Here is a 27,624-nt window from a genome sequence, read left to right as displayed (position 1 = left end):
AGATATTGAATCAATTAGGTAGAGAGGCACAAAGCAGAATCTTGGGAGAAAAAGCCTGTTGTATCTGGCTTTCATGGGGAGAAGATAAGAAAACAGTGTACCAGATTCCCAGAACTCCAGAAATGTTTATCGGTGTCTCGAGGCACAGGAGTCAGTGGGGCATGCCTGCAACAACCTGTAACTCGGGTGATTTGCTTTGAACCAGTAGTTACAGCCACCCAGAAAGCAGGGTGGAAAGGACTGATTACATGGAGCCTAATGCATTCTTCCTGGATTTTATTTCTGAGATGATGGTGGTACAAATTATTATGAATTACTGTTTGTACAGTACTTGGGCAATGTAAATCACTGTTGCTTTATAAGTCCCATGCATTATTAATGGTATCATCCTCATGAAACTAAACATCTTTATTCTACTGGGCAAAGTGTGTAGAAATTAATAACCAAAATAGAGTAGCATTTCTGTAACAGAACAACACAGTTCTTCTTCTCTTTGAAATGAGGCCAGGAAGTAATCCCAGATGGAGCTGAAGTACATGACATGGGAGGCTGAATATCGCTTATGCTACCATGCTCTGTCTGTGTGCAAGAGAGACAGAAAGTGCCATTACCTCCACTTGTGCATGAAATCCTATTCAGAATGTTTCAGTGATACGGATAGGAAGGGTAAACCTGCCACCTGGGATTGCTTAATGAACACTGTAATTAGCAGCACCAATTAACTAATTGTTAACCTGTCAGGAGATAGTGCAGAAGCAGCCAGCCTGCCTGCCCATGTTGTCCCGAATGCTGTTTTAAAGCTGGGGAGACTTGCAGCATATTAAGGCTCCTGTACTTCACAGTGTGAAACTGGTGGCTTGGTAATTTTCCTAATATATCTATTTTAAATGGAGTACAAGCACTGCCTTGAAAAATTTCCAACATAGCAATCAGAAATTAGCAGTTTGCCCACCCTGATGACACTTCTGAACCAGGTAGTTTTTTCTTCCTACCTCCTACTTTCCTGGGGAAAAAAAACCAAACCAAACCAAAACTTGGAGGAAACTGAAATCCTATAGGTCAAAGCTTTAGATGGGGAGGAAATTTTAGAAAGACCAGTCCGGGTGGAGGTTCGGAGAAGTCCTGTACCCTAAAAGTGATGATGTCTTTTAGGAGCAACAGAATGAAAGACAGTTCCAGACCATGAAACCAGCTCGTATGCAATTATAATCCTGCCCTAGGTGCACAGGAGGAAGCGCTGAGCCACAGATCACCCGTGGAAGAGCCTGCCATCTCTGACTCCTCCAGGAACAGACTAACTGCAGGATGGTGCTGAGCGCCCACTGCAGCCCCTTGGGTCCAGGGGAACCTCCTAGGCCCTCTGGTCTATGTTGCTTCTTAGACCAAAGTCCAGATTTTCTAAATGCATTGTAAATGTTAACGCTTGACAGCACTCTTACAACAGATGAGTTTACAGCTAAGCTGTCCTGGTTTCAGCTGTGACAGAGTTAATTTTCTTCCTAGTAGCTGGTATAGTGTTACGGTTTGGATTTAGGATGAGAACAATGTTGATAACACACTGATGTTTTAGTGGTTGCTGAGCCATGCTTACATTAAGTCAAGGATTTTTCAGCTTCTCACGCCCAGCCAGCGAGAAGGCTGGAGGGGCACAAGAAGTTGGAGGGGACACAGCCAGGACAGCTGATCCAAACTGGCCAAAGGGGTATTCCAGACCATATAACATCACGCCAAACAATAAAACTGGGGGGAGTTGGCCTGGGGGTAGCGGCCTGCTGCTTGGGGACTGGCTGGGCATCGGTCAGTGGGTGGAGAGCAATTGCATTGTGCATTAGTTGTTTTGCATATTGTCTTATATTTATTATTATTTTTCCCTTCCTTTTCTGTCCTATTCAACTGTCTTTATCTCAAGCCCTGAATTTTACCTTTTTTCCGATTCTCTCCCCCATCCCACTGTGGGGGGAGTGAGCGAAAAGCTGTGTAGTGTTTAGCTGCCTGCTGGGTTAAACCACAACATAAGCACAAGCAAATTTCACACTAGCAACTGCCATAATATGTAGTAATCTGGACCTTTGCCATGAAGGAATTAAAGGAAACAGCACTTTATAAGAAAATCACTGGGGCTTCCACCTTACTTCCTTCAGATTTTCAGCAAAACGCAGATTTATTTCCGAACGAATAAACCATAAAATGTTGGTTGAAATAAGGAAACACAGTAATATTAGCTAGAATTTAATACTTACTCATTTCTCTGCAGTCCCTAAGCATTTCTTCCTCAAATTTTACTCAGGCACACACAAGTCAATCAATGAGCAGAACTGTGCTCCTCCACAACTCGGCTTTTTAGTCCACAGCCACCCCCACTGTTCTACTAATCTCTTCACAGCAGCCGCCGGTGCTCTGGGCACTACATCCCTCCCAGACCGCTGCCAGCTTTAGCAGTCTGAGCGTCTCTGTCTGAAAGTCTTGTGTTTCTTTATATGCCAATAGTCCTTCAGCGCTTCTGAAAGGTATTCCAGTGGTTTTGGAATCCCTGTGTTCATGTCACACAAAAAATGCAACTTGTCTGCAGAACCACTTACAAGCAGGAAGATCTATAACATTGAGGAGCAAAGAAAATTTAAAATGCAGTCTATAATGTTAATTACAGTCTCTCAACTGGCTTGTTTAGATTATTTCTAACTTGCTAACACTATGCAATGGAATGGACGAACATTAAGTTTAAATTTGGCAGACATTCAGTGGTACAGAGGACTGAAATCACCGTCCCAGAATGTTCAATACATTTTGATATGCTGAATCTAGTTCTAATTACATGGCAGGGATATTTGTAGTCTGCAGAATTCAGTGTAGCATCCAGAAACCTGAGCTGGCTTTAAGAAAACTACCTTAGGTACCAAAAATAGATTAGCTATGGCAACACAGGTCTCCATTTAGGTTAATTTACACTTTACCCAGGCAATCCTTGCTGCAATAGGATCAGTTTTTCTGGTTAAGCACTTACAGAAAAAAAAAACCCACCTTGAAATTTGCAGTCCCGGGCATGACAAAAATAGCGCCGGGGAGCTCTAGAATAAAGTGCATATTGAAGAGTCCTGACTAGGCAGGAATTTGCCTCCCAAGTGATGGAGGCACAGGCTACTGCTGGGGGGTCCCTGGCTCTTAGCCTCAAGAAGAGGACCCCCCACCTACAGCCCAGCTCCAGCAGCAGCAGCCTGCCTGCTTTCTGGGGCTCTCCGTCTTTGCAAAATAAGGCACTAATGGGACATGGCCTGTGCCACTGGCCCTCTTGCTCGCCTTACCTTCTGGTTCCTGATCCACCTCCTGCAACTATTTAAAAGCACTCCAGGTTCTTTGTACCACACCCCAGTCTGACCATTGTGTCGTCTTATCCAAAGTTTGACTTGGTTTGCTTCTGGCTCATTCAGCACCAGGCATTCCTGTTGTTACCGTCAACGAGCCACACTCAGAACATATATGATGTTTGCATTGAGTCATCGAAACAAGCTGACACTAGCCAATTCCCTGGCTGGCAGTTACATTGGAGGTTTCTACTTCTGAGGGGGCCATATGGCATGAAAAGCCCCTTCCCTTTAGCAGGGGCCCTTCTAGGCACCCTGGCCGGCTACTTCCTCCGACTGCTTCAAGCTCTGCTGTACCTACACTGATAAACTGAGAATCTGAGTCTTCGGGGACATCAAAAAAGCTAGCACCTTCAATTAGCATCAAATTTTCTCAAAGTACTATATATAGATGCCTTTTGTTTGACTTGCTCTTAGGGCTCAGATGACATCAATGAGTTTTACACAGCTTAGAATTCTCTTATCTACCCTTCAGTATCACTGTATGTCCTGTATTAGAAATTTCTATTAGGGAATGCACATCATGATGTTATCTGATTTTTACCCCACAATAACAATAAAACAAAAATCCAGACCACCTAACTGTGTGCCAAGAGCACATCATTACTTATCTTTTCTATTTTTCAGTGTAAGACTGAGATTCTTTCATTGCCTAAAGTGCTTTTTGCAGCTTATCTAGCTTCAAATGTGCTTTGAAATACAAACCTACGGTTTCGCAATAATGACTCTTTTACATCTTCTGATCACTTTTGGGAAATCAAAACTGAAAAGCGTATTTGAATGGCAACCTTGTGTCATGTGCCCACGCAGTGGAATTCTTAGCTGGGGCTTCAGGAGGTATGAATGGCACAGGAAAGACAGAGGAGCTGCTCCACGTTGTAAGATGTACTTGGAGTACAAGAAAGTAGGAAATGGCATAACACACTTATTCAAGGGTAAATTGTTTGATAAGAAAGAGGCTGTGGGAAGGAGAAGCAGCAATGTTTAATACAAAGGTTATGAAGGGATAGAAATTTTTTTAAGTTTTTCTTTGCATTATGAGCCCCTCAGATCAACAGATCACAAGGTATCTCAGACAATGGGGATTTTTATTCCTCATTCATACTCAGAAGAGGCAAGCAGACACATTTCATTTGTCCAGGATTGCACAACTAATGACAAAAGCAGAAGAAAAACCCAGCAAATAATCCATAGCAAAGTCATGAAGTGTGAGGGAGCTAGGCACAAAATTTCCTGACTCCAAATCTGGTGTTGTACTTCACTAGGTCTCTCTCCATTTGTTCCAAAACCTTCTGTTTCCTGAAAACATCAGCTGCTTTTTGGGAAGCAGCGAAAAGAGAACTTAAGATGATTGAGATGTGTTTCAAAGGAACATTTTGTGGGGTTCATACAATTAGAGTGGAATTCTCCTGAAAATATTTCCAGATATTCTAAGTGCGAGTTGTCAAAGCTCAGATAATAGATGATGAGTGTTGGTTAAATAAAATGGATATTTAAGTCCTGAACAACTTTAGGTATCCAGCCCTTAAACCTCCATTCATGGCTCGAATGCAAAAAAAAAAAATACTGCATTTTTAAGTGGAAAAATGAATGGCACCCTTTGTAACTAACCTCCTCATTAAGTTTTCCTCATTCTTCCTTTGGGCTTCCCAGTTCACTAGATTACGCTAAATTAAGCTTACAGTGCAGCATAGTTGAACAGTCTGTATTTTCATCTTCTTCCCTGGGAACTGTCAAGGTCAATCTACTAATCAGTTCATTTTTCTCAGAGATCCACAAGGGTTGATTACCCCAAGGGCATCACTAATTAATATTCAGTGTTGAAACAGAAGACAGTTAAGCTTGATGCTAATTAAAGACGGAGACTTTCATCCCCAGAAGCCCACAATGAAGTCAGTTTTAGTGCTAGAATGTGTTTTGCACCGCCTATTTTTTCCCCCTTTTACCATTTCAGAAATTTCTTCTGGAATCAAACGTGCCAGACTTTTTTCTCTGTCCAGTTTACTGGTGTGAGTCACATTTGGTTAGCTTTAAAAATCTCTGCTACTATTTCAAAGGTCATCAGACACCTTACACTTCTTTTTCTTCATGCAATCTGGAGGGACATTTGTGAACATCCAGGAAACTCCACATATTAAAGCATTTTCAACACACACAGTCTGCTTCCTCTTGCAGCTTCATCCTTCACAGGATATCTTATTGCCCACAAATGAGTTTGGAGGATCAGAGAACTTTTCTTTGGCCTCACCCAAGCAAAGCTGTTCATGATACGCTTGATACATGTACAAAGCTCACTGAAGACCTCTTCTAAACCCTGTAAAAGCAGTGGGAAGACTGCCACCTATTTCCATGGACATCAGATCACACCTTACAAAGACATGAAAAATTGAAGTTTTATACGTCCTTAATGTATATTCATATTTTCAGATATCTTTACCTTATGGAGTTCCTGCCATTCCTCATTTACCCCCAGATACACAGAATAATTACTCTCGATACACTTCAGGAACTATCAATAGCCTATTAACTTGTCATTTCCAGATCTATACACAGGGTGCTGCATCACCCTCTGTGTCACTGACATTTGATGTCCTGCTATTTGCTTTTCTTGATAGGGCCAGGGTCTCTGAGGGACAAAGGATTGGAAATAATGTGCTGCACCCATTAAAATTAATTGCATGCAAACATTAGAAACCAGCCACCCATTTCAGTCATGAAATATGAATAAGGATTTGCTGAAAGCCATTTATATTAAATTACTTTTATGATAATATTTAACTTTTTGATATTAAATATTTAGTGCCCTTTTGCTTCCCCAACGTGATGAACCTTCAAGCTCCCGTATTTTTGACAGAACTGCAAAAAGCGGCTCACTAGGACCTTCAACGCTTGTCAGAGCCTACAAGGTGATTCTTAAGAGCAAGGATAGACAAATAAGCCAGAGCCACGAGCACCTGCATGATGCAGCACTGGCCTAGGTGCCAACCACTGCAGATCAGGATAGGGCACGCACTTTTTGCATGCACCGCACCCTTCCTCAGAAGATCTCAAAGGACATCACTAACTTGTATTAAGTCACCCTCCACAGCCTACCTAAAAGGTAACTGATATCTCCCATCTCTGTGACGGTAGGCCTTTGTCCCCAAATGATCCCTTTCCCGATAGCGCGTCAGCAGTCGACCGGCACGGTGCCCAGTCCTGCCCACCCCAAATCCGCTCTTAGTCCCAGGGCAGGGCTGCGGTCTCTGTACTTGTGCATCTCTAGCAGCACATCCACAGTCACTCCTGGCCCAGGGGTCTTGCCAAGAGCTCGCCGAGAGGATTTGCCGTCCTTTGGGGCGTCAGAGAAATCTGTGGCCAAATGCAGCACATCAGTCGTCAGAGACCAGCTCCAGCCTCACGTTACAGCCAAGAAGAAGCCAAGAAAAAGCTTGATGCTACAACAGCAGCACCATTTAGCTCAACTGGGAGCTCTTACTACAGTAAAGTCAGGATTGCCACGCACACACATGCACGCACAAAATCCTTTTACCTCATTGCTTTTTCCCTTTATGTTCTACAGTAATTCAGAGGGAAAAAAAAAATCAAAAGCAATTCTGTATCTTGACTCCACTTCTCTTCCCAATTTAAGCAAAACTTGGTGTTGACTTGAACTTCCCAGTTAGTTAACACAGGAGCTTTCTGTGTACCAGCTGCCTCTGCTAATATGATGTTCAAAACCAATAGCTCAGATTATGTATCACTAACAGCAAAAGAGTTGCTTCAGCTGCTCATAAGGGAAAGACTAGAGTGGGATCAGCATTTATGGTGTTGAAATACTGGCCTCTGAACAGCCTAGAGCAATAATATGATACACAGAAAAGCACCCAGCTGCTGGTTGTGAACAGAATCTCAAGTGAAAGACCAGGCAAATAAAGCCCAGCTTATCACCGGCAGTATCGAAGATTATAAAAGGCACATTCATTGTGCTACACAAAGCTGCTCAGTCCTGGGGATGCAGAGGACTTAACCACAGGAATATTAACTGACTGGGGAAGATGATGGTACTTGCCTTCTTACTAAAGAGGTGTATTTGACTAGGTGGCCAAAAAGCTGACCAGAGCAGTTTAATCACGCCCACGGCAAATACTTCACATCATTCATAGACATCTATGCTTAGTTCACATTCGATTTCATTTAAATGAGAAACTACTGTACAGTGTTGAAATACTAAATTAATATTTATAGATGTTTACTTAGCATTAACAGCGAGCAACAGTGTGGAGTATATGTCTTGTGAATATAATCTGGGGCTGCAAATTTAGAGGTGAAATCAGAGTCAGCCTGGGCAAAGTCGGCTCAGAGTGGGGTCCATCTATTTTGTGTCTTTGACTCAAGGAAAGACAGAACATCTCCAGCCATATAGCGCAAGCAGGCTGAAAGCTCCCCTTCAGTCTCAAAGAGAAGCCACCTCCATTGCTTCAATCAGAATAATTAGTTCCTCCCACATCCACTCACGCTAAAATGAACTGTCAGGTTTCTTCCTCTTCTCTGCAAAGATAAGGAAAAGCTGCATATAGCTCTAATAAGTGCTCCAGTACCTTTTTGGAAGTATTCAGCATGTTTATTCATTCACTCAAGTGCTTCAAGGGGAGTTTAGACTACACATAAAGATCAGTCGCTGTCAGTAATAATCAGAGGAGCGGCTCTGTTTCTCTTTGCCTTGTTCAACCAAAGTTCATGGATGAAAAACAGGTGCTTGAAGTTGAATTCAAGTGAGTTAGGCCAACTGGCAGAGTGCGCTGCTCATGGAGTTTGCGGTTATGGTGCAGGCACCTTAGGCTACTGATATAAAAGCCCATTTGGTCAATGCTGTGCATAGATAGAGAGCTCCTCAGTCTCTGATGGCAAACTTGTAGGAAAATCCAGCTAGTGAAGAAAGCTACAGTACTTTAGCTCAGCTACAGGGGCTACGGCAAATGCACCTACCAGCCTTCAGCTCTGTACACGAGCTTCCCAGAGGACATGGAATTAAGTTCTTAGTCTCGGTCTCTATTCTCAACATGTTCAATGGCTTGAGGCCAAAATAAGCTAGAAGCTAGGCACCCAGAAAATGAGAAACAGGCACATGCTGTGTTTGAAAAAAAACTTATTTAAATGACTTGCCAACTTCCTAATAGAAATCTCCTACGAAGGTTTTTTTCACAATAGATGAAGAAATGGAGAAGCAAGCATAACATCTACATCTGTAATGTGTCAGGCAGCTGCCAATTCATAAGAACTTCCTTTTCTTCCTGACACTCTTTGTCTTATTGACTGCACATTGTTTAACACCCCAACATACAACAAAGGCATCTCACATGAAATGATTTCATGCCCTGTGTAAACCAGATTCAGTCCACAAGCAGGGCCCATGCTGTGCTGTGAATGAGACTCCACGAGAAAAGGTATGCCATTGCATCATCAAAGAGTACACTGTGATGTATAAAAGGACAGCTAAGATTTCAAGGGCAAGTTTGGTCACATCTACATTTCTTACTGGGACTAAGACCCCATTATCCAAGCTGTCCTACTTATATTGCCAGTTGGTGTATTGACTTAGAGTGAAAAGGTAAGCAAACACAACACAACATGGAAATCAACCTGTTTGGGCGTGAGTGCCACCTGGGCCTCTGAGCTAATATGGAAACATAACCTTTCTTAATACATCCTTTACTGTTTTTTGGCTAGTGGAATTCACAGGCTTAATGTTCTTCCTGTTTTGTGTAAAGTCTCAAGCCTTTCTCAAAAATGTTACCCAAGACTGTGAGCTGAAAAGCAAGTGCTCACTGATTTCTGTGGGGGCAAAGCCAGATCCTATGTGAGAGTGATGATCCATCAAGCCTGCCAATCTGCTCCTAAGGACTTTGACCCAATCCATAAAATCATTATTCTCTTCTCCTGCTTGAAGAGGTACCTCTTCAAGCATCACTTTGCACAGGATAGAGAGCTGTAAAAACCCTGCTTGTTCAAATTGTTTAAAAATTATCTTTGAGCATACAAATTCTGCATGCCGCTCGTGGGCAGGATTAGAGGCTCCTGTTCCTCCTGTCCTCCATTCCCTATGTTTTCCTTTGTACCTGCTCTGGGGTATGTTAGTGCGTTCATAGAGCAGAGAGCAGAAAATGGCCTAGGGGCTTGGGGGTCTACAGATTCTTATCACAGAAATAGCAGGTAATAATTATGCCTCTGCACTCCCTGGGGCAACTGAGTTCAGGGGGATTTATCCATAGAGGAAAAAGGTAGTACTTTGCCTGGCAATGTAAAGAGTTTTGTGTTATGGTGACAGCACTTCAAAAATATTTAGGAGTGGCTGTTTGTACAAAAATTGTAATTTATCATGAGCATCTTTCCATCCAGCAGTGCGGGCCTGGGGGTTGAGCTACCTTTCAGCTTGCTGCAGGTGACACATAGCAAGCCTTGTGCCCTGGGTCTCGTCCTCAGAACCTTTCACGTGATGGCCAGCCATTCTGACCAGGCTCTGCCAGATCCTAGCAGCTTCTTAACTCTGCTACTGCATATTATTTCCTCACTAGATAAGTGCAAGGGTGCTGTAATTCCCCAGTCCTAAGCTACTAACGTCCAATGTCAGGCTGAGAGCAAGTGATCCAGTGTATGCCCAGCACTTGCAAAAGCACAACCTTTGCTTGTAACATCGCAAGTAACTTTGGCTGTAAGTGGTGTGTCTTGGCAGAGTAGACACCAGTCGTTGGAGGCTAGTGACATTTTGCCTGCCACTATGTACAGATGCTCGCTTGTTACAAGTACATGTTGCGCTTGTCTCACGCTTCGTAGCAATCAGCCCTTTGCCTGGATTTAGGTGAAATGGTCCGAAAAGGGACAAAGGTTCATGGCATGGGAGCAGCAGCTTAAGAAGTGGTTTTGATGTCTGCCCAAACAGCCATTAGAGGCAGAAGAAATGCCAATCTGGAGCTGGCAGAGAGTTTCAAGTGCTTTGAGTGCACACAACTGCATGATGGAAGTGACAATCAGATGATGCCCCAATCATCTTTTCTCACTGGAAAAAGCTTAAGTGCACAGTCATCGTCTAGGAGATAAAACTATTCTAGGGAAAAAGGTTTTGTTGGAGGGCTTGAGGGAGGTACTGAACAAGCCAAAACATATTTTAAAGAAATTGTTCATAACCAGTGCTTGTATTAGAAATTTCTAGGGGAAAATGAAGCATATCAGGAAGGCAGAAGGCATTAAAAGCATAGACACGAGTTTAAACCTCTATTGGGAGAATAAAACAAACATTTAAAGAGTTTCATACTTGATATAATTCCATCTTTTCATGAAATCCAACCCTTAAATCATTTTGGTTATCCTGGTCTCCAGAAATGGATGAGAAAGAAAGAATTTTAATTCTCAAACTAAAACGATGCTTTTTAATCAGCCTACAAAACTTTCCGATCCTAATGTTCTGAATGCTACCATTTTAATTTTTCTAGAACAATTCATAATTTGAATTGTTTATCCCAAAAGACTATTTCTTGAGATAGTCTCATCAAACAAGGGCCTTCTAAAACTATTTCATGTCTTCTGTTGACTCTGGCAAGATGTTCCTGGAACTGCTGCCATCTCCACCGAGCTCGTCCAGTTGTCACTGTGGGGCCCTCTCCAGCGTATGGCAAAGGAATAGATGCCCACACGCATCCTTCATCTGTCCAAGGGAAGAGTTATGCTGCTATAAGCACAGCTGTGGATAGAGCACACAGCAGGCATGGGCATGTTCTGACTTGATTTAATACTGCATTTTGCTGGGCAGAAAAATATCTCAGTGTAAAAATGTCTTTGGCAGAACCTCACCCTGCAGTGTTGATCCTCCCTTCCATCCCCCCACATCTCAAACGGCTGTGGTACGCTCTCCAGTGTTACTCTAATGCCAAAATGTTTGCTCCTATCACAGAGATTTTAGGGATACAAGCGTGTGTGTGTGTGTGTGTGTGTGTGTGTAATGATTTTTGGAATATCTCCCTCGCTGTCAGTGGAAAGGCACCAGGAAGGGAAGGATCCAGAATGTCTGCAAGAACTGGTGAATTAGGCACCTTTAAAGAAAAAAGTACCCGCCAGAAATTCTCTTCTTTAACAGTCCACAGACGTCTCCTTCCCATCCCATGTCAGCAAAGTGTGCTTAATGGATCATACTGAACCTTTGCAGAACAGCAGCTGCTCATTTTACAGATTTAATAAATTAAAGGCCAGATTCAGTGGGCTATGGGTCTGCTAGTGCCAGACATGAATTACTCCAAAAGCACATGCTAGATCTGGGCTGTTCTGTGATCTTCGTTTTCCCACACTACAGGCCAAGAATTCAAGTTAAAGGTCAGCCATGGCAGTAGGGAAATAAGAGTTTGTCAAAATCAATAGTGAAGATGCCACACTGGTGAGCTGAGCTGAATAATATACATTTTATGGTTGCAAGCAGTAGCCCAGTTTAGAAAAAAAAAAGCCTGTATTTATTCAGCAAAGGACTTGTAGTTGTATTATTGCTAGTGGATTTTGAAAAAATAAACATTGTCAAAGAATTGCCTGAGCCTCTCCCATTATCCACTGTTGAGCTGGGTTCTTAGCCATATAAGTCAAGGCAAAGTATGAATGATCTTGGTCCAAGGAAGCATTCAATCACATCCCTAACTTCGGTACTATAACTAGTCCCATTGGAATCTATTGCACAGCTCAAATGCTTAAAGGTAGACATATCTCTAAGGACTTTCCTGTCTAAATCCTTCAGATGAAGAACTAATATTTATAAACGGGTGACAAGCTGAATAAAAGCAGAAAGTGATCCAGACCAGGCAAAAATGGAGACCAGTAAATGCGATTGCAAAGTGTTTCCAATTCAGGGAGAAAGTGGAGAGAGACTAAAGGGATGCAAGATGAAGCACTAGATGTAGACATTAGATGTTATACAAGAATTGCAATACTGAGTAACAATGCAGCAAAAGAACAGCTTTCCCCAAACGCTTGGACACAATATTGCCACTGAGGAAATTAATTGAATTAGATTAATAAGAATATGAAAGTCCTTTTTGCAAACATAACTGCTCACATACACACGATGCAATTATTTTGTCTTTAACTGACAAGAGAAATTTGTGTGAGAAATTAGCAAGGAGAAGAACTATTGCAAAACAAACAAGTAGCATGGGAAAGTGCTAACTGCACAGTCAATGCGGCAAAGATCCTGTGTTCTGTCTATGACTCAAGGAATGAAATAGAAAAGTTAAGAGCTCACACCATGAGCTCCCAGCAGCGTGACTGTTTATGTGCAACAAAAGGACTAAATAAATACAAGGAAATGGGGAGAAAAAAGTTCCATCAGCAATTTTTAACCATGTTTTTAAAAGAAATAACCTGTCATGGAGCTATAGCTCCACTTACTGGCTGTAAATTAAAGTCCTTCTATATACTGAAAGGACAGCTCTCAAATAATTTTTACTGCCTTCAGTCTGATCTCCCTTACCGTCCAGCAGAGCTACCCTGACTGACCTTGGTGCAGCATAAATCAGAGGCACGGCAGTCAGGAGAAGTCGGCGAGGTCCACATGAGTGGCCACACCACCGTTCCCCGTATTCGTGGTGCTCCGAGCTCCCCTCGGCTACCTAACTGCTGCCGAGCGGGTCCACGCCTGGCAAGGCAAAAGGGCAGACCTGGATACGGAACACGGCAAAGGCAAGGTAGGGTGAGTGCAGCCGCGATTCGTGAAGCAGAGAGATCATGTATAAGTCCTCATACAGTTGCAAGAGATGAGTATTTTATCTGCATGAAACAGTGGCCCTGCCACCTCAGCCCAACCAATGCCTTTTTAAGCGTGCTACAAGGGGTGCGTGCCTCATCCCACGGAGCAACGGAGACACCGGTGGGCTTATCTGGCTTGGCTCCTCCTCAGCATCGCAACTGGATTTGCAGATTGAATTACCTTAATCCTCCTCAGACTTAACCATGGGGCACCTAGGTAACATGTCAGCACAGACACTTAGGAAGAACCAGAAATGCCAGACGTAAGGTGAGCTACAGCAGGCAAAAGTGGGTGAAGAAACAGCTGGAAGTCACTGAGTTACCCATGCACCAAGGCCAACGGTGGACTCTTGGTGGGAATAGGTCCAGCAGTACCTATAGATAGCTGATCAGAGAAGAGCAGGGTAGCCTGAACTTATACCAGCAATATTCAAGGGATCCCAGCAGTTGTTACCCATTCAAGCACAGGGAAGCACACATGATCCAAAGTGCCAGAGAGGAGCTCACCAGCAGAAAGAAGAAAAATCCCTTCCAAACTAGGGAGAACAGCACATGCTGTCAGTGGTCCATGCAAGGGCATTGCATTACCCTAATTAAGCCTGAACAGCAAATGACAAAAATTCCTTTACGGAGCCAGAAAGCCACAAAAGGTGGACTCAAAAAGCCATGAGACAACTGTCTGCCAAAAATACACACCCTCATGATACCTGTAACATCAGACCATCCTTGAGAATGGGAACAATGTGCTTAGGCAACCTCCTGTTCTTCAGTACTGTATATTCAGGACGTGTGAATAGCTTTACAGTTGCCAATTTTCACAAACTTTTTCGGACCTGCAGCAGGGTGAAACAGGCTGGGGATTTCCCTACAGATTTCCTAGCCATGCCCCAATTCTCGTGGGAGGAATCCCAAGAGTGTGAATTAACCACCTGCTGTTCTTGCTCACAGGGACGTTCTTCACCCAAGCGCCTGACGCCCGTCGTGATCTGACAGGCTACGGTGGTACGTGCAGGCAGGGGGTCAGGCAGAAGCATGGGTGGTAGAAAACACCGTTGCTGTGATCACTCTGAGTCTGCAGGGAGTCGGGGCTACCTCTTGACCTGCTCATTTGAGGTAAAAAATGTTGCAGGGAAGCAGTCATCTTCAGGTCAGAGTTAACTGAACCCTACGTGACCTTACTTCTGTTCATTTTTCTAGCATAGAAAAGCCCAAAGACATAATGCAAAGTAACATGTATTAAGAGGGACTACCTTAGAAAGGTTACCTCTTCATTTAATCATACATTTCAGTTATTACTCAATTAACATACCTCATGCATTTTCATGCCTCGATTACAGCTGCAGTATCTTTAGACCTGGAGCTGTATGGCTCTGTGCCAGGCATTTACTGTTATCTGCTCAGATAGGTGAATCATTTTCTTTAGTGCAGACTGTCAGCATGTATCCTTTCAAAGCAGAGGATAATCTCTGTGGTCTTTCATGAGGAAGTATGCCAGGTATGTAATACAGCGAGAGCACCCTTGTTTCTCCTCGGCTCCCTGACTGCTCTAGGGTTGGAGGTATGTGTGTGCAGGTTCAGGACCCAAGACGACAGCACAGGATCCCCATCTCTAACGTCTCCTGCTCCTCAGGAGCTTTGGTGTCCAAACACCAGGTAGCACCTAACTTCTCTGTCATGTCCATGAGTAAGACACCTGGTACAACACTTCAGAAGTTCAGAAAGAATGATCAGGAATTTCACAAGCAGACTGTCTCTACAACAGCTCACATTACCTCTGAGCACAGGGCGAAAGATTTTATTCATTTATACAACGGCTTGTCATCATGACTGCATTGCACCATACATTAGAGCACACACGTGCAAAGAGCTCCCCGGGCAGTACAGTCCCGCACGGGTCCAGAGAGAATTAGCTACAATTTATACAGAGCTTCTCGCTAAGCTGACGATGCTGCTTTCAGCATGTCCTACTCTATGTACCTACTGCCCTACTCTATGTACCAGCCTACTTAGTGGTCATGTAAAAACCTCGGTCCCGTGCTTCAGTGGAGTGTACGTGAGCCTTCTGTTGCTTATGAGCTCAGTGAAAAGCATTTTTAAGTATGGTACGTGAGTCACAGGTTTTGCCCAGAGTGAACTCTGGAAGCATAGACTGGGTTTAGTCCATCTCTCTTTTGCCTCTCCAGATGAAGCCCATCTGTCACTTCACATTCAAACTTTCCTAGTTCATACACAGTACAACTACTGCCCTAGCTGCTTGTCACTGTAAGGGGCTGAATCTTAAAAGCATTGTTACAGAAAAGATGAGCTGGGTTCAAAATAGGAATACTGTGTGTTCACCCTTTGGGACACGACCTTCCACATCCATAGGGAAGAAACTGCATATTGAGTAATGGATGCACAGCGGTGTAAAAGCACTTTGCACAAGCAACTACCATGTTGAGGCTTACAAGGCTCTTTGACTCAGTTGATGAAGCTGAGATGTTGCTGTTCTGGTGAACAGGGGGGTGAGTTCATGCTTCCATGGCTCCACCTGCAGAACTCAAGGTCTATGTCTTCATTTTCCAGTATGGGGCACAGAGGCTTTACGCTAGCTATCCCCGCAGGGAAGAATCATTCCCAACAAAAGCCAGGAGAAAAAAACCACAATCACAAAAGCCCTTCTAATAGCAATACACTGCCATAAAGGACAAGGAGAAAAAAACTTTGAAACTGAAGAAGGATTTGCTTGCCCAGAAACGTTTACCCATTTAATATAAAGCCTCAGGAAGGAAATGCAATAATCTACAATATTATCACTGAACTGCTGTATTATCTAAAATATACATTAAAAAGTCATCCTGCTGCGAGACAAAATATCATTAACTTCCTGATCTTTAGACAGCCAAGTCCTTCAAGGGATACTTAATATCAAAGCATAGCATATCTCACTTCTTTCAGCTGAAATGGCTTTGTACAAAGTATAAAAGAAAAACAGGCCTTACTTCTATTAAACATGAAAGCTGAAGACTACAACAGAAATTTTTGATCCTCCCATACCTCTGAAATAGAATAATTATGCAGAAGGAGAACAACTTCATCAAGAAATTGTTCATGAGTTTTCACTTGGAATAAGATTTTTGTTTTCCCTTTTTTCTGCTTCCTTCTCTATACATTCATTCTGGTGTTTCAGATGAAGTTAACAGTGATGAAAATGGACCTACTAGCCAGAAAAGCCTCAGGAATAAATGGATATGGGGTTCTCTAGGAGAAAATGAGTGGAATAGATTGCAGGATACATCGTTCACAACTTGTGCGTAATTATTTAGAGTGGGATTCTTCTTTTTCAGAAATTGAGCTCAATGTCTTTGTATTCCTTAAGTCCTACAAAAAGTATTTAAATGGTGTGGAGGCTTTGAGTTGGCCAAGCGTACAGTTGATCATTCTAAGTAGCGAGCCTTGCCTGAAACCAAATGATCCATTAGACTTACGGCAAATTCAGATGAGATTGATAAAGATTAAGGGATTAAAAATCAATATAACATTTAAATGTAGATTGGAAAGTAATTCTTACCAGGTCCTGCATCTAATATTTTTGAAAGACAGTGGGGGAATAGTAGGTACGCTATCAGGAGTCACAATCCATTTCTATTTGCTGAGTGTGGAAAGAAAAATGCCTGCTGCAAAATAGTGGCAGCAGTATTGGAATATCTCTTCAAGAACAGGGAAAGATCAAAAGATCATGGAAGAAGGCCTACATCTCATCTTCTCTCCAAAAGAAGTATTCCACTACAGTGGAAGGGACAGATTTCTGAGTCCACCTTCTCCTCACCACAGGATTTACCATGTGCTCCCCCAGCCCAGCATCATGGGCAGCACCAGTGCTTTACCCACCAGACACGCTTCTCCCACAAAACAAGGTGGTGCATATAAACAGAAGGGAGAAAATAGAAATTAGTATGAATTTGGGGTCACTGTTCCATAAAGATTGCTCAAAAATGTCATGATTTATGGAAGGATGCTGCTTTGTGTCTTGATTATTATTACTAATGTGGAAAAGATAGTGGGATGTAGAGAAAATGACCCATGACAGGGAAAGATGTCTGAGCATGTAACTTCACTATTCCTTTAAAAAAGGTCTTTAAAAACTCTAGGTGTGTTTGGATTTTCTGAGAAATGAAATGCCAATATCGGGTGCTGTTTTATACTAGCCCATTTTAAGCTCTAGGTACCTGTAAATGTCCCCTTGTGTTTAAGGGAGCTTAACTAACACAATATTTAGACACCTAAGAGGCCTATAAATCAAGAGCACATAAGGTGATCCCCTGTGGATGTCAGATGGTCCACGTTATAAACTGACTGAAACCTTAGATCAAATTTGCAAACATATCACTGTTTTCACGGACTACTCCTCACCAGCATGATATTAAGTGATATTCATTAAAACCGGTGATGCAGTTGGAGTAAAGGGAATAAAGTAAAGGGAATAATGCAGAGGCAGTTCAAAAGGAGGACTCAAATAGTTCAGAAGCTGGTGTAAAGCACGAATGGACCATCCTCGTATCCCACCTGACAATGCAGTTTGCGGCAGTCTGGTCACAGCCATGCTGCAGCACCAGGAGTGCTGTCAGCTAAATGTGAAAGCTCTTTTCTCTCTCAGTTCTCAGTCACGCTTCCAGTTACTGGGTAGCTCTCACTCCTGCAGGCTGAGATCTGCCAGCCAAAAAAGGGCAATTGGATGAATTTTATTTTTCTCTCTGCTTAAGTCTCAGCTAATACTTCAGTTGTGTCTATTGGGACTTGAGTGGTATATAAAGCTTGCAGTGACTCTCTGCAAAAGAATAAATTTCACTCTTTGGTAGTGTATAGTTTTACAGTGACTGATTTCACCATTCATCTGAGAAATCTGTAACAGAAACATTAATACTGGAAATATTAATATTGGCCTGAATGAGATATGAATGGAAATGTGGGTATATGAAAGCACCAGGAAAAAAATGTCAGAACAGGGGTCAAAGGACTGGTGGGTGTTAATTGCTATGGAAGACCATATCTGTGATTTTATGCAAATGACCAAAGAAAGGAAGAAAAAACTCACTTAAACATAAGGTGAAGGTGGAGAACATTGCCATAAAATACTCAGATAAGGAAAAAGTGAAGTTCCTGAGTTTTACCTAAAACCTATACGGGGGCAAGAAAAATATGAGGCGATAGGTCCAAATACCCTGAACTCCACATAAAGACACATGTATTTCTTACATTCCTTATTTCTAATTACAATAACCTACCACTGCAGAAAGATTCTACAATGAATCTGTATATATTTACTTCCTTCTTCATAAATAAGTCATTTTCTTCATCCCTTTATTATCTGGTCTCATTCTAGTTTATCAGCATCCTTTCTTTCTGGGATGCCAAACAGTAAAAGAAATATTTCCAGAGTTCCTTCTGTGCACACCTTCTTCAAAAATTGTGCCTTCTGATCTACTTGGAGAGCTGCTGTTTGCTGTGCGAGTCTCATAACAAGCACCTAAGTAGTTTGCAGCACATAGGCCAGAGGGCTTTGTTTGCAGGTCAAAACATGTTTCTTTTTTTAAAAGGTGTCAAAAGAAGAGTCAATAGGTCCTTGCAGCTGCTTAAAGCATATTGCATAGCCTCTGGAGTGATGGGCATTTCTTCACTAGAAATATTTTAACACCAGACAGAGACGTAGGACCGCTACTGCCCTTTGCAGCATTTGCTCCCACAGCAGTAGCAGGAGACTTTGCCTCCTGCTGTGGGAGGATTTATGGGTGCTCTCCTTAGCCCTGCCACCACTCACTGTGAGGTTTTAGGTGAGCTGCTGACACGATCCAAGCACGGAGTAGACACCTGTCCTCAGAACTGACTTTGACAGCCAGACTGCACTGCCTGCGATAACCTTGTCAGAATAAAACGGGCGATGCGCCGCTTCTACCTGTGGCAAGTTTGGAATAACCACAGTTGGTCCAAGAAAAGCGAGCCTTCCTTTCATTCACGTGGCAGAAGGTATGTCCTAAATCCAAGTTACAGCTGAGCGAAAGAGGAAGAACTACGAACAATAGGTGGCTTATGCTGAGTAGCTGGCAAGGACAGTTTGTCATCGTGCCTTTTGGGACTCCAGTAGCAGCAAACAGGTCATTCTCACTTCAGTCTGATCTCATCAGCAGAGTAGCAGCCAGCTGCCACGAAGGTGGAGGCAGAAGCACTCTGTTTCCCAGCCTCACGCTCCCTGGGAGAAAAACCAGTTGAAGTATGCAGGAGCAAATGTGTACAGGTTGCACATGGGCAATTCTCAGCCCGTTCCTTTGCTGTCTGCCTAGCCCTGGAGCAGTTAAAGACTTAGGTCCCCTTAAAACAATCAAGTAACAGAAGGCATTCTCTAAGTTTCTCTTAAAGATATAGCTGAAGACAGAGTAGTTCGGCTGCCACATGAAACAAGATTCAGGTAGGAAAGGAACTACTTACCCCACAAAATGTCACATTATTCTGGTCCATGAAGGAAGCCACTTACCAACCTAACATAAGAACAGAAGTGATGGGTTTAGGAGCAAGACGGAGCACGAAGGGAGAAACAGAAGACATTAAACAGAACAAGAAAGTACAACTGAGCTCTCTTAAGTCCATTGCCACATAACATAACATACTCAAACTGATCAACCGAACGTAATGTCGTAACGGTCGTGAAGAAACAAGAGAGATAACTTGGCCATTTCACTATCTGCAACTACTGCAGTTAATCAAGTTTTGACATTGTGGTTTTCCTTCCTTTTTGTTTTGCCCCAGACTAAACCGATGCAGAGACAGGATGTTCCTGCAAAGCAGCAGGGGCCAAAGAAGCAGATGGGAGCCGGCCTGTTCCTCGCTAAGTCCTGGTACGCTCTTCACAACATCCTTTCCTGTGCTTTGCCTCGTGCTGTTGGAATTCCTGCAGGCAGGGGAGAGAGGATGGCTTGTAACACGAGCACAGCATGTGAGCTGTGACTTTTGTCTTCATTTCTAATCCAGGTCCCTGAGTCACAGAATATGTGTTAATTCTCAAAGCAAGAAGATATTCCTCAACTGCTCCAACAGTCGCATTTTTAAAAAACAAGTCTGTTTCTCCCACCAGCTCACAAATTCAGTCTCTCTTTAGATTTTTGCATTATTCTTATTATTGTTCAAATCAAGACAACAGATTTACTGGCACCATAAACTGGAAGACTGACAGAGAGAATCACACAGAGTATGTATTTCATATGTTCCACCATGCCTGGGCTGGGCTGACTTCATCCTTCCCAAAGTAAGAACTGTTTTTCTTGCTTTTGTCAGACCTTTTTCAGTGCAAGGTTATACAAAGTTATAGACACCACCCTGTTGGAGCAGCTCTCATAAGGAAAGCCCATACTGAATACCATGGCACGTTTTCTACAGCAATTACCCAGCTGGTGCTGTTTCCACATCTCTGCAGATTTTTGATGACACTGACAGAATGGTAAATCAAACAGAACTACCTTCATTTCTGATGCATTAGAAACATGGTCATTGCGCAGCCTAAGCTCACTCTTTTTGTATACTTGAAGACAGCTTCTTCTATTTTATTCTGGGATATGCAACAGAAGGGAGAACACCAGATGATTTGCCAAATGGAGAGGAATTAAACTGTGCCAAGTGCTATCTGGAGTTTACTCACAGACACATACGCCCATATCACAAACTGTCTCGCTGCAATATTTTTCCACTAAAACTAAAAGTGGTGCAAGATGCATTATCATGCATTTCTTCATGGATTGCAAGCTTCCTATGTACTCTAACGCCTTTGTATTGGTAATACGTGTCCTGCTGTTTCTGAAACGCATGTTGGTACGTCAGAACCTGGCTGCTATCTGTCAGCAGTGAAAGTGTTAATGCGTCAGATACAATTAAGCTTCACAAAAAATAGCACCCCCACCAACTAAGGCTTATTCATTGGGAGGCAGATAATGCTTTTCTTATCGTTTTATCTAAACTCCTCTGAGTTCTCTTACAGTTCTGCTGATTTTTGACACTACACCCCAGCACCAGCTGCTCACATGCAGTGGGCACCCCTGTGTCCTGCAAACGAAGAGCATTTGCAGGTCTGTAAGTATATTAGAAATGGCTGGGTTTTCAAAGCTGGGCTTGTTCAAATACATAGTCCATCTTGTAATTGACTGTCAGCTTGATTTACAATGGCAGTTGTGATGGGTTTGGAGATTTCAATCCAAAAGGCGCTCTGAAATAAATGAGGGGAAAAGTCAATCCAGTGAGGCAACTCGATTTGTTAATATCATCAAAGAACAGGGAATGGTTTAGGCAACACATCAGCCCCAAACAAAATGCACTCGGGACAGAAGCAGCCCAGACAGAGGCAGTTTATAAAACAAATCACAACAGCTGTAGAAATTATAGAAGCAGATGGAGGAATGAAGGTCAGAAAGGGGAAATAAAAAAAATCAGTCTATTCAGAAGCAAAGCAAGGAATGAGCAACAACATTTAAGTTCTGAAGATTTTTGACCTTTCAAATGCTTTATGTCATTTGTGGAAAAAGCTTCATAAGAATACAAATCATATGTAATGGGTTTGAATTGGTGGCACTGTGAATCTTCCAGTCAACCACAGTTTGCTTCAGAAACATCGTGCCAGACCATTTAATTTTTGTAAAATCCTGAAACTCTGGTTAAACATTAGGAAGGGAGGTAAAGGGGAAGGGAAGAAGATGCTAATGGAGACCTCCATGTTCCTTGGTTGGTCTCTGGAACAACAGACCCTCAGCTTCACTCCCAAGGCTCTGAACACCTTGCATTTTGCAGCCATTCCTTTCCATTTTTGAAGGGAATAGAGATACTCCAGATGCGGTAAGGTTATCCAAAACAAGGAGGACTAAGGTCAAACCTATTTTGCACCTTTTGCCAGAGCTTCTCAGCAGGTGGAAAATGTTAACACCTTGTTTTCTAGCCACAACTTTGTCAAGTCTCACTCCTGTGTGTAAGCTAAACTTCTTTGTTTAGATTAATAGGTCTAAGATTTTTGCTGAACTAGAATCATTCATGGACATTTTTGGCTTTATTCACAAGTAACAAACAGGAATAAAAAGTAAAGCAAAGCTGACTTCAAAATCTATCACATATTTTATACAGAAACATATATTAAAATACGACAGTTTTTGAAAGAGACCCAACATGAATTATGACCTTGATTCTTCATGTAGTCCCAACTGACTGATTTGAATAGCTTATTACTTTGCCACTGTGATCCTCCCATCTCCTACTTCTGTTATCTGTGCTTTGCTGTTAGACTACAAGAACTCAGTAAGCCAAACAATTAGCCACATCAGCAAGCAGCTGCTTGGTAATAACACTTTATGCATGCCAGTTTTGAAGTTGACATTGGAAATTGCAAGTGCTGCGGTCTGTCTTTAGGTGTACCGATCCTGTTGGTCAGGCAGGTTAACCCCTTTGGTAACTAAAGCATGCACAGACAGATATTTGGTTCAAAATTGAAAGTTTCTCCAAAGTGAACTACAGAATAAGTCTCCATTTACTAGCACTCCAACAAAAACACCTCTGTCCTCTTGCCACTGAGGAACAAGGACTTTTGAAAGCCTGATTCCAGACAGCAAGAGAACCATATACGTATGCTGAATATCCAGTCCAAAGTCCCATTCCTAATGCTCCAATTCTTCTCTTCCCTTGTATAGCTAAGGCATTCTTGTCTACTCCTTGAGAAGGTTTGATTATTTCTGGATTTAAAACCCTTTTTCTCCATTGGGAAACTATGTCCATATTGTTTTCAGTGACAATGTTTACAAAAAAGTTCTTTTTTCAGCTAAAAAGGAGCATATTTTTTAAAGAATATCATTCTGTTCCAATTTCTGTTGAAAAATATTTTACCTTAGGAAAACATAAACCAAAAACTATGGGAAAACATGTGTTTCAAATAAACTGATACATGAAAAAACAGATGGTGCTTTTCATCAACCTTAATTCTCCTTCTTTACATCAACTTCACTCCTGTTTTCCTCATCTTCAGAGCTTAGTGCATGTTCGTTCAAGGTGCATGACCATTCTCCTTCCATGACTTCTTACCTTCTTGGCCTCATCACTGAAAACTCTCTTACCTTTCCATTCACATGCATCTCCTAATCTCATATTGATACCTCTTTCCTGTTTCCCACCACTGCCAGAGTGCCCTTCAATCCAGACAAAAAGCAATGTTCTAGCTTTAAGGCTCTACCACAGTTTCTCCAATTGTATCAGCTATAACTGTGCTCCCTGTTACACAAAAGCAGATCCATTAACCAGACATTTTCTTATGATTCCCTTGACTTAATTCATTGAGTTTTGTCTTTGGATATTATCACTTACCTGGCAAAAACCTATGGGATCTCATTAAAATTGTTTTATTTTGCCCTTCTCCCAGAAGAGAATGTAGGACAACCATATTAATTAAAATGCAGATAGTACCCAAAGTCTCAACAACATTCCCCATGAGGAACACACTCATAAAATTCCATCCATTCACATTCCCCAGGATCTGGGTTTATTTTTTTGGCTGGTTGTAGCCCTCTTGGGATTGTTGGCTGGGGACTCTGTCTGGGGGAAAGGAGGAACTGCTGCAGCTGCGTAACACTACTAAGATAAATCATTTAGCACATCTCCATATGCGAATGGATTTATTAAAGTCATTTAAATTGGACCAGAGTTGCAGAGGTTCAAAATCTCCAGAGAAGTTAAAAATAAAACCAAGGTGAATGTGGGATTTGACAACAGCAGTCTTCAGGGCACTACTTCAGAAAGGGACAACGCAAAGGAGATTCAAACATGGCATTTTGGGGTGGTAGAGAAACAACAGAAATAAAGTGTAAAGGAAAAGAATAGGAAAGACGATATGGCTAAACCAGAAGTTTCTCAAAATATTAGAAGTCCTTGAAAACAGTCTGAAATGAGCATGCACCAAACATGGTATCATTGGTGTGTTGTGATCAGGGAGTTGACTTACTTAAACTAGGTTAAAACATAAAGAAGTAGATGCTTCCTCCAAAGCAGTTGTTCTCTGAAACAAAAAAAAAAAAAAAAAAAAAAAAAAAAAAAGATTGAGAAAGGATAAAACATAAAATAGCTGGCGTTTCCTGAAAGATGAGATGCAGCAAGAGAAAGCCTTTCTGGGAAAGCTTTCTTTCCAGGTTTCTGAAGAGTCACTGCTTTTTAACACAGAACTCTGCTCCCCAGGAAACTCTGCTCCTCAGGACTGTCAAACCCACAGCCTGGCTAGCAAAGTGCAGTTGCTTGGAAAGAAAGTTTCACTCTGATACTGAAAGAAGTGGCAGTTGTTTCTGCTTTGTCCATGCTCTGTTCAAAAATGAAAAGACAATGTCTTAGACTGAGAAAAGCCGCTGTGAAACAGTGAAGGATTTCAAAGGATAGCAATGGAAGACAATGTAAGAAGGAAGGGATGGCCAAAGCCAGCTTTTCACGGAGTACTGGAAGCCTTTGAAATAAACTTGGAAAGGACATTCACTAAGTTTGGTAGCATTTGTGTGCTGAGATCTGTATAGACAAAAATCAACCTTTGAGTTCTGTATCTCCTTTGGGTCCATCTGCTTCTTGACTACTACTTCGAAGTTCTACTTCGAGGCTGGTGTTTCACATGCTGAAAGGAAGACGAAAAGAGAGATGCAAACTAATGTATATGCTTAGTCGAAGGTTCCTGTGAGCATAAAGGAGGGAGGACTGAGGGCCAGAGACTGTCTCAGTGTTCAGGAACAAATCCAAAATTATGTCATTGGCATCAGAATGCCTATTCCAGTTTTTTGCTGCTGTAACTGAGAGCAGAATCCAGCTTTATTTAGCGCTGGTCAAAATTTCTTCATCGTAAATGTGTGTGCCAATTCTGGGTGGTCCAGCATCTTCAGAGAGAGTCTGTACCTGCACCATTAGATTCCTGTTCTTGGGACAGAAAACTAAAAATAATCTGAGGTTTCTGAGGCATCAGTGTTCATATGCTATCCCTCTACAGGAGTCATTGCTCTCCAGCTGAAGTCAGACTTTCTCTTTCACAAATAAATGTGAGCCAGCAACCTGTTTTCTCACCTTCTGCTCAACCTTCCTTCTGCTAATCTGTGTAAAATACAGTAGGAAACCCAAAATGAGAGAGCAATGCTAGAAACAGACTAACAAAGCAAAGTTCTCCTGTGGAGGCTTTCAAAGTAAGCACCAGGAAACTGGGCAAGTAATAAATGCTACAAGGTTCTGTCTCTAGCAAGAGAAGGAACGTGGCCAGGATGCACTGGATACCTTGCTGCAGAGCCTGATTCACTCTAAAATGCCTGACAGAATTTGCAGTTGCACAGTGGCCGTGATGCTCCCCAGCCAGATGTCCCATAGCACAGCTCTCGCCCTGTCAGTGTGTATGTGCTGCTCTGCTACCCCATTGTCTACAACAAGAGGATTCCTGTAACATATGGGAGCTGGATACCTGGAGCATCCTCTGGGAAGGAAGCTGTTGGAGAGAGCAGGGGAAAGATGCTTGTTGTATCTGCCACTCGTAAACAATTTACCAGGTGCTTGCTTGATTTCAGAGCTAGCATGTGATTTTTTTTTTTATGTTTTTTTTTTTTTGCCTAGCTGCTGAAAACATTCTTATTCCTCTTACAAAAGAGAGTGGAGCTTATTCAGACCTCGTGAAAATCCATTGAGTCGTGAGACATAAATTTGCCCCTCAGGACTAAAAAGTAAGCAGTCAGAGTATTCTGGCATGCAAAGAACGGTGCCTGCTCCTAAAATCCTTCCTGGGGTAGAGTATATTCTTCTTCTCACCCACGCAACTAGCAAGCTCCACTAGCTGGTAGAGAATAGGAAGCGGAACAATATCTCTGTGTCTTCTCCCTCTCACCTTGCTTTTTTTCCCATCGCCATCCCACCTGACAGTAGGGGACCTGCCTGCCAAGTGCTGCTTTGCCTTTCCCAGACATGGAATACAGGAAGGCAATCTCCTGTTCTTCCCACCGCCAACGCTTCCGCCAGCCCCAGTCGCTTGCCTGAACACCACCAGACCGAAGCTTACCTTTAGACTGTAAAACCTTAAAGGTCCTCCCAGCTGACAGGGGCTGTGGAAACGTAACATCAATCTTAATGGCCTCCTATTGGCAGTATCTGGAATCATCCTTGCCTGCCTGCAAGCGTTTATTGAGGTCAGTAAAACCTCTCTGACATTTATGTGTTGTTTGCAGAAGGAAAGGGGTGGGTAAAGACTTACACTGAAGGCTGAGTCTCCATTTTATCAGGAGCTATTTGAAGAGTGCTATTTGAAGAGTCAGACTAGATTTAGCGGGACAGTTCAGGAGGGATCAACGGAGCTTTATTTCATATAGTCCCAACTTGAGAAGCAGGATTCCTTTACCTGAAATTGCTCTCGAGCTGTTTCTCAGCAGAATACATGTGGATTTTATGCAACTTGCCACCATCTTCTCTCCTTAAACCCCTTTATCTGACGTCTCAGAATTTCAGCCTTTGAGGATACGTTATTTGACTTTTACAAGGCAACCTCTTTGATGCATCAGGGTGCACACAGAAGCCTGATAGTTGCAAAAAGGCCCAAAGCAACAGTATTAAGCACAAAAGCCAGGGTTTTCTTTGACATATAAATAAAAACTACAACATTTCCAGGGAGAAGTTCACATCTTTATTTGCCTCCCAAGCAGTCCAGACAACGGCAGCCTTTATCAAGTCGCCAATACTGGGGATAACACTCTCCCATTTTGGACCGTCCCTGGAGAGTAGTGCAATCAGGTCAGCAGACAGGAGCGTCTGGTTCAGACACCGCGGCAGCAGCTCAACCAGGCTGCCCTGCAGCTCCCTGAGGTCGAAGTGCCTCGCAGAATAAGCCCTCTCCAGACTGTTTGTCCTTTTGAACACCTCAGACTGGCTATGCCAAGGCAGTCCAGCCTCCTCACCTCATTGGTGAGGTTCAGCAGCTCTCCTTAGCTCAAAACAAGGAAAAGGAGACAAACAAGGTCACCACTAATAAATAACATTTTCTTCATCCCTCTTCCCCAAAGCCTCAGAGTGCAGAAACTAAGATCTAAGACCTGAGTCCTCTGCTCTGGTGCTTACAAGTTCTCTGAAAGTAACAGCTGGGGTTTTAACAAGGACCTGTAAAAATCTTTTTAACTAACATGAGGCTCAAAAGATTAACTCATTGCTGAGACCAGGCTGTGATTCTCCTGATTCAGCAGTACTCACTCAATGTGCCTGAAAGTGCTTATAAATTTCATCACTCAGAGCCTACGTGGATGACAGATGGAGATAGGCAAAGTGGTGATGGCAGGGGTGGAGGGTGCAGTATTTTCTTTCCTTTTTTGTTCCTTAGTCAAACAAATGGCAGTCAAATAACACCTTCCAAGCTCCCTCATTCTGCAAGTTAATGGGAGCTACAAGATGTAACATTCATTAGTTCAGTGGCTTGCAATGTAACTCAAGGCTCAGCTTGTATTTTTCATGTGGAATGAGGCAA

The sequence above is a fragment of the Accipiter gentilis genome, chromosome 22 (assembly GCF_929443795.1).
Source record: "Accipiter gentilis chromosome 22, bAccGen1.1, whole genome shotgun sequence".
Lineage (NCBI taxonomy): Eukaryota > Metazoa > Chordata > Aves > Accipitriformes > Accipitridae > Astur > Astur gentilis.
Note: the sequence above shows the minus strand (reverse complement) of the source record.